Below are 8,145 nucleotides of genomic sequence, written 5' to 3'. Positions count from 1 at the left end.
TCAAGCAACGTTAGTACATAGACTGATGAACAGGGACAGATCCAAAGTCAGAGAAACAGCGATCAGACTATCAATCCCCAGAGGGAAAGTAGGGGAGGGTGGGGATAAGGGGAAGAGATCAACCAATGGACTTGTATGCATGCATATAAGCCAAACCAATGGACATGGACAACAGGGGGATGGGAGCATGAGTGTGTGGGGTGTGGGGGGGGAGGGTTGGGGGTTAATGGGGAGGATGAGGACACATTTGTAATACCCTAACTAATAATAATAAAAGGAAAAAAATAAAAACAATAAAAAATAAATAAAATGTATGCTGTGTTTAAAAAGATAGTCCTAATGAGGTTAAAGGGTAAATGCAGTGTTTTGGAAAGGAGCAAAAGTCAAAACCAAGAAGATAGCATGATTTCTTTAATTCTGCAATGTTGCTGGGTTTACTTGCCTGAAACTAGTTAGGCAGGAAGTTTAACAGAGGGGGTTTCATTTACTGATTTTTGGTAAAATGATTTCTTACAGGGTAGAAAAGTATAGATATGCTTTAAGCATAACTTTAACACATTTAGGGGAAAATGATAGGGCTTTTTGGTTTAGCAGTTAGCTCCATACAATAAAAATATTTCACCAAAACACATGCTATCAAATTCTGCTGCATTCTATTAATTTTTATCCTTTGCCAAATGAAAAGATTTCTCAGTGTCTTATCAGCAGGCTCTATACTTCATCCTTGCTTCCTAGAAAAGCACTAAAAAGGGAAATGTTGAATATAATTGAAATAACGTGTTAGATGGAGGGTCTTAGGATATAACGTAGATATGGGATTGAGGTGTATGCATCCTCTATATTAAGTGGCTTTCCAAAGTTTTGCTTTATCCCACAGAAGTATAAAAGGTTATCATAACCCAGCCCTGCTGGTGTGGCTCAGTGTTTGAGTGTTGATCTATAAATCAGGAGGTCATAGTTTGATTCCTAGTCAGCATATGCTCAGGTTGCGGGCTCAATCCCCAATTTGAGGCATGCAGGAGGCAGTCGATCAACGATTCTTTCTCATCATTGATGTTTCTATCTCTGTCCCTCTCTCTTCCTCTCTGAAATCACTAAAATGTATATTTTTAAAAAGGTCATAACCCACTATATAGATGCATACATATAACTAATAAAAAATGTACGTGCAAAGTAAAACTAATGATACTACAGTTGACCCTTGAACAAGATGGGGGTTAGGGGCACCAACCTATCCACCCCTCCCTGCACAGTCAAAATTCCATATATAACTTGACTCCCCCAAAACCTAACTAATAGCCTAGCCTACTGTTGACCAGAAGCCTTAACGATAACAGTCAACACATTTTGTATATGTATTATGTACTGTATTTATACAATAAAGTAAGCTAGAGAAAAAAATGTTTAAAAAATCATACAGAAAGTACCTTTATGGCACTACTGTATTGATACTGTAAGTTTATATATAAAAGCCTAAGCGACCATCCAACCATTCCATGTCCGACTGGTAGCTATGATGCACACTGATGACCAGGGGACACATGCTCAATGCAGGAGTTGCTGAGCCTCAGTGATTTGGCAGCTGCACTTCTCAGGTGATGCACCCAGAACCAGAGAGGAGGGAGCCCGAATCCATGATGCATCACCTGAGAACTGCACTCTCGCAATCTGTGACCCCTCTGGGGGATGTAAGAGAGCCGGTTTCAGCCCAATCCCCACAAGCCGGGCCGAGGGATCCCCACTGGTGCACGGATTGCACCAGGCTTCTAGTCTGTTTATAGGATGAAAAAATTCACGTATAAGTGAACACATGCAGTTCAAACCTGTGATGTTGATGTTCAGTGATCAACTGTATTTGCAATATCTTTCTGGCATTTTCTTTTTTTAATATATTTTATTGATTTTTTACAGACAGGAATGGAGAGGGATGGAGAGTTAGAAACATCGATGAGAGAGAACCATCGATCAGCTACCTCCTGCACACTCCCTACTGGGTATGTGCCCACAACCAAGGTACATGCCCTTGACCAGAATCAAACCTGGGACCCTTGAATCCACAGGCCAATGCTCTATCCACTGAGCCAAACCGGCTAAGGCCCACTGAGCCAAACCAGTTAGGGCAGGCATTTTCTATTTTATTAATTTTAAAATGCTGGTTATAGCCTGCTGAATTGATTTTTACAACTTCCTAATGGATAGTACTAGCAATTTGGCAAACACAAAAATAGAGTAAGCATAATGCTTTAACTATCACTTTCTAGTAGGAGCAAAAGGTTGGTTTCAAAATGTGGTGCCATGTGTCAGCGATATTCCCCTGACTTAGAAATGATCAAAAGCTTCCTCCTCTCAGGTGTATCATATTTATGGAGGACCATGAAAGGCAATACTGTTTTCCTCTCATTCCTTATCTTGATTCTGAAGTTCAAGTGTTTATTTGATCTTTAGGCAGAATCTGGGAATAGGATGTGTGGCAATAAAGAGCTGAAACAGGGAGGAACTGTCCTATTTCAGATGTCTGAGTAGATGATTGAGAAGTCATTCCAACAGAACCACATTTGAACATGGTTTGATACCACATAAAATGTATTTTAGTCTAATGTAGGTCAATTTCATGCGTTTTTTTTCCTTTCCTATTTGGGCACTCCAAAATTCTGCATACCAACCCCCCTGGTTTAATAAATGTTGGGTGGTCTCTAAATCCTGGTCCCCACCCCAAGGAGATCTGTATCCTAATGCCATTCGGCCCCTGCTGTGCATTGTGACCTCTCTCATCAGCTGTTGAATAGAATTTGTTTTATCTGCCCCACCAGATGATTGTGAGAATAAAATATGACAAATGTAAAAATGTTTTGAAAATCACAAATTGCTGCACAAATACAATGGTTATATTTTGGGGCTTGCTGACTGGCTGCTCCATCTCCCCAAATTCTGTCTCCTTGAGTAGAATAATGGATAAAGGCTGCCACCCACAACCACTCATTCTAAACCTTGACACTGCCTTTACAAGACTTATCCAGCTCTGCAGAAAGCATAGGATTAGATCAATCCAGATAGAGATGGCTATTTAGCTGTAAAAAGAAATTCGGGGCCTTGAAGGGAAGCAAGGATAACAATTTGCAAATGTATTTTCGAGGGGTCTTTCTGTAACAGGAAAAAATATAGACTGGAGCTTTTTTGTTTGAATTCTCTTACTCGAGGATAGGAAATCAATAAGAGGAGCCTGCAACACTTACCAGTTGAAGTTGCTGTGCCTTGGAGCACTGAGCTGCCTGAGTAGCCAACATGCTCCTTTATTCCTCTGATCTTTTCATGTCATTTCTGGAAGAATCTTTGGAAATGATTTCTTTAATTAGCTCATCTGTCCATCTGTGACACCCAGGATTCCAAGTGCTCTGGTCCCAATCTCAGAGATAATAATTCCTTAGCTTTGGATGTTGCTGGAAAGGAAAGGCAAGCCTAGGAGAAGGGACCAGAGGAGAAATTAGCTGCGGATTGGGGGTGAATAGTTGGGGAAATAGTGCCTTATAAGCAAAAATATGTGCATGTCAAAAATACAGCCTAGTCCATATACGAGTAGTTCCAGCCATTTAAAAGTTATACAGAATTTGAAAAAAAAAAAAAAAACACATTTCATACACAAGTCTCAAAACATTCAGTTCATGAATAGTATACAAACATTCAATTTACTTATTGCTAGTTATATGCAGCTTTACTTAAGACTGCTCTCCACAAAGGAAAGGGCAGTGTTTGGGCACTCTGACTACTGCTGTTAAAGATTTATTGAGACATTATATTGAGACTTATTATAAAGGTATAGTAATTACGACAGCATTAAGCATGATGCGGGGATTGACCAATTGACTAACTGAACTAAATGAGGGTTCAGAAAGAGCAACCATGTCTGAAACAGCAAGGTGGTTTGTGGTATTTTCAAGTCAAATACCATGACTGATAAGTGTTATTTATGGTGTTTTCAACTCAAATACCATGGCTTATCACACATATATGGAACTGAAGATTATTGAAGAAGAAGTGATTACTTAATAACTGGTTTGGAACAAGTGGTTATCCATATGCCAAAAAGAAAATAGATCCATCTTATATACACAAAATAAAGTCCAGATGGATTGAAGACTTACACGTGAAACACAAAACTTTTAGGAAAAACCGTAAGAGAATATCTCTGTGACTTTAAGGAAGTAATGGACTTCTTGAATAAAGCACACACACACGAAAAAAAAACCACCACTAACCATTAAAAAAGACAAATTAGAATACATTAACACTGAGAACGTCTATCTGTCAAAAGAGACCATTTTAAAATGAAAAAAGCTACAAACTTAGACAGAAAACATTTAAAATATATACAACTAAAACAGGATTCCTAGCCAGAAATATGAAGGATTTCTACAAATTAAAAAGAAAACAAATGTACAAATGGTCAAAGGCCATACACAATCATTTGCAGAAGAAACATCAATCGCCAATAAGCTTATGAGAAGATGCTAAACTTCATTATTGATCAAGTAAAGGCAAATTAAGACCATGATGAAATAATATTTTATGACTATGACAAACATTAAGACATCTGATATACCAAATGTTGAAGAGGATGTGAATAACCAGAAACTCTTATACATTTCTGCTGTGATTGTCAACAGGAACAATGACTTTGGGAAACAAGTTGGCATAAATTTGTATTTGTATGCTCCACAATTCAGCAATTCCACTTCTTGGTCTGTACTCTTGCACATTTGTGCCAGGATTCAAAATAAGAAATGTTCATATAAGTACTGTTTATAACAGCAAATATTTGGTGGCAACCCAAATATTCAGGGTTTACAGAGAGTGGGATAGGATAGATAGGTGTAAATTACTAAAAATGTTCTATTACTTGAATTAGGTGGTAAATTCATGTGTATTTATTCTATTATTATGAATTTTAATATATGTATCTTAGGTATAGTTTTATGTACCAAAAAATATGGTTAAAGAGATGAAAGACTTAATGTGAGCCATACCTCTCTGGTAGTATAATGGATAAGATAGAACTTAGTTCTCTCCTTACTGTGATCTCAGGTTCAATTCTCCACCAAAGTTTAACCTAAACCTCATTTACTTCCCTCACCCTGGTAAAAAAAATTTTTGAGAGGAATTATCTAATTCATTTTCCAATATGTACATGCTTATGGTTTCACTAAAGAAATATTGAAGTATTTGATTATTTATACCTTTATGATGAAACAACCTTGTGTGCAACAGAATGGTAGTTTGTGATAGTCTCAGCTCAAATACCATGAGTGATTGTTGGTTTTTTTCTCTCTACTTTCCCAAACCTTATTAAAGAAATAGTAATGATGGTAAATCTATATAACAGTCAATTTTCTGGAATTTTCCCCTTAAAAATGTGACATTTGTTTTCCAAACACATGCCAGAGTGTACATGATTCTCAAGGTACACTTGAGAGGTGCTAGGTAGGTGAGAGGCTGAAACCCTGAAATGTTCATCTTCCAACTTTCCCCAATCAGTAGTCTGTTTTTGGATGGGAAATAATTGTCCAAACAGCTACTATGGCTTCATTCATTTTTGTTTGTAGCTCTCTGAGCTCTTCTGTATACAGCAATCATAGAAGTTGAGCAGCTTTAGCAAGAACTGCATCTCCGGTGTCAAAACCAAGAATATGCTATCTAAAGCAACAGGCAACCTCTCTTGTTTGATTTGTTTTAGCAACTGCATCCTGTGTCAGGCACTCCTGGACCAAAATGCGAATTGCCTTAAACATTACCAAGTAATCATCATGACACAAAATCTGAACATTAGTTAAAGCCATTGCACCAGCCTTAAAATCAAAATTATTTACCTCCAGTCCTGGGCGGTGTGGCTCAGTTGGTTAAGCTTCATCTCATGCACCAAGAGGTCACTGGTTTCAGGCTGGATCCCCAGTAGAGAGCATGCAGGAGGCAGACCATGGATGGTTCTTTTTCGTCAGTGTCTCTCTCTCCTCCCTTTCTCTCTCTCTCTAAAATCAATAAAAACATATTTAAAATTTTTTTACCTCCAAAATGATAAATGGCTTTGCATTTTTATCTACATTGTCAGCATTTTTTTATATTATCAGGTACCAAGTCCTTGTATTCTTCAGTATTATATCCATATTCAAGTCTAACAGCTACACCAATAAACCAGTCATCTCTGAGATACATTTCAAAGAACTTGGATCAGTCACTGCTGTGGATATTTCTTAAATTACTTTTGTCTTCAATTTTGTAGTGTCTGATTTTCTGGTCTTCAAGGCAAACAATAAAGAAGAAGAAAAAATATTAGAAATATGAACAATAAAATGACAATGAATACATATCTGTCAACAATTGAATCTGAAAAACAAAATAAACAAGCAAGCAAAATAGAAAGAGACTCATCCTATATAATAAAAGGCTAATATGCAAATAGATGAAATGGCAGAACAAATGAACAACCCGCCACTTTGACATGCACTGACCCCCAAGGGGCTCATGCAGAACATGGCGGGCATTAGCCACTGCGGTATGGTGGAGCAGATGAGCTGGGGCACCAGACCAAGGTGGGACACAGGTCTCTGTCATTGGAGCGAGTTGCCAGCAAGTAGAACCCCAGTTCCACTTCCATAACCCTCGGCGCTGGAGCCACTGCTCGCACCTGCTGCCAGCTCCTGGTGCCAGTCCCAATCACTTAGTGCTGTCAGCAGGTGCAAGCGGCAGCTGCCAGCTCTGATGGCCCATGAGGGCTTCTCCACTCCCCCTCCCCCTGAAGGGCAATCGGGACAGCAGCCACCACAGTCGCTATGATGTGCACTGATCACCAGGGGGCGCACACGGAACATGGAGGGCATCGGCAGCAGGTGGCAGAGTGCGAAACCTGGTGGACATTGGCCACAGCAAGATGGTGGAGCAGGTGAGCAGGGGTGCCAGACCAAGGCTGGGGACAAGCGGGGCCAGCACCATCAGCATTTGGGAGTGGTGGCAGCAGGAGCGGGGCTGCTGGCAGATAGGGGACCAGGGGCTGTGGTGGGGGGGGCTAGGTGGAGGCACAGAGGATGGGCGGAGACCTGCCCCTGTGCCCACTGCAGCCTTGTGGCCCACAGTTCCTTTCAAGTTGCATGAATTCATGCACTAGGCCCCTAGTAGATACAGAAAACATTTTGACAGTTGGGAGGATGGGTGAAAAAGGCGAATGAATTAAGTACAAATTGATTGTCACAGAATAGGCCTCTGGTGGTCACTGAAAATTCTTTGCTCCCATATGCTGCAGTCACACTGGGTGCTCACACCTGCTGCCAGTGCCCACACCCGCTGCCAGCACCCAGTGCCAGCCCCGGTTGCTCAGCGCTGTTAGCGGGTGTGAGCAGCGGCTGCCTGTCCTGATTGCCTCTCAGGGCTTCTCCACCTCACCCTGCTCCTGTGGGGTGATCAGGGCAGCAGCTGCCGCTCGCACCCATGACGGCGCCTGCCCCAATAGCTCCGCACCATCAGCAGGTGCAAGCAGGGCCAGAGCTGCCAAAGTGTGGGAGTGGCAGCCACTGGCAGATAAGGGACCAGGGGCCACAGCAGGAGGGGCTGGGTGGGGGCACAGAGGATGGGCCAAGACCCGACCCTGTGCCCACCTCAGCCTTGTGGCCCACAGTTCCTTTCAAGGTGCATGAATTTGTGCACTGGGCCCCTAGTATTCCAATAACTATGTATGGAGTCAGATGGGTACGAGATTTATTGAGATGATCACTTAAGTTATATAATGTCTAATCACTGGAGTGTATACTTGAAACTAATAAAATATTGGTTGTCAACTGTAATTAAAAAATTAAAAAATGACTTAAAAATAAATAAATTCTGTTTCATTTTTGCAATTGAAGCCAGCAGGGTTATGGTGGTCAAAGGCGATCAGGCTGCATCAGAACATGATCCAGACTTCTCATTCTGGTCCTCTGGGCTTCAACCCAGAGAGAAGAGGCAAGGAGGTGTGGACAGGACAGTGAGAGGGCCTGATCAGTGTTATTTGTGGTATTTTCAACTGAAATACCACTACTGGTCAGTGTTGTGGTCTTTTCAAAATAGTAAATCATTCTTGGTAAAATTTCAAACAAATCATAGCTCAATTTTCTTTCAATTTAT

General features: G+C 40.8%; 1 pseudogene; it reads right to left on the bottom strand.

The window, feature by feature from the left end:
* Positions 1-5,504: 5,504 nt before the first annotated feature.
* LOC102771857 lies at positions 5,505-7,933 on the bottom strand (annotated as a pseudogene).
* Positions 7,934-8,145: the final 212 nt, after the last annotated feature.

Source organism: Myotis davidii, unplaced genomic scaffold (assembly GCF_000327345.1).
Source record: "Myotis davidii unplaced genomic scaffold, ASM32734v1 scaffold85, whole genome shotgun sequence".
NCBI classification, from domain to species: Eukaryota; Metazoa; Chordata; class Mammalia; order Chiroptera; family Vespertilionidae; genus Myotis; species Myotis davidii.
The sequence above is the reverse complement of the archived record's forward strand: the minus strand, read 5'-3'. Positions and strand labels throughout refer to the sequence as shown.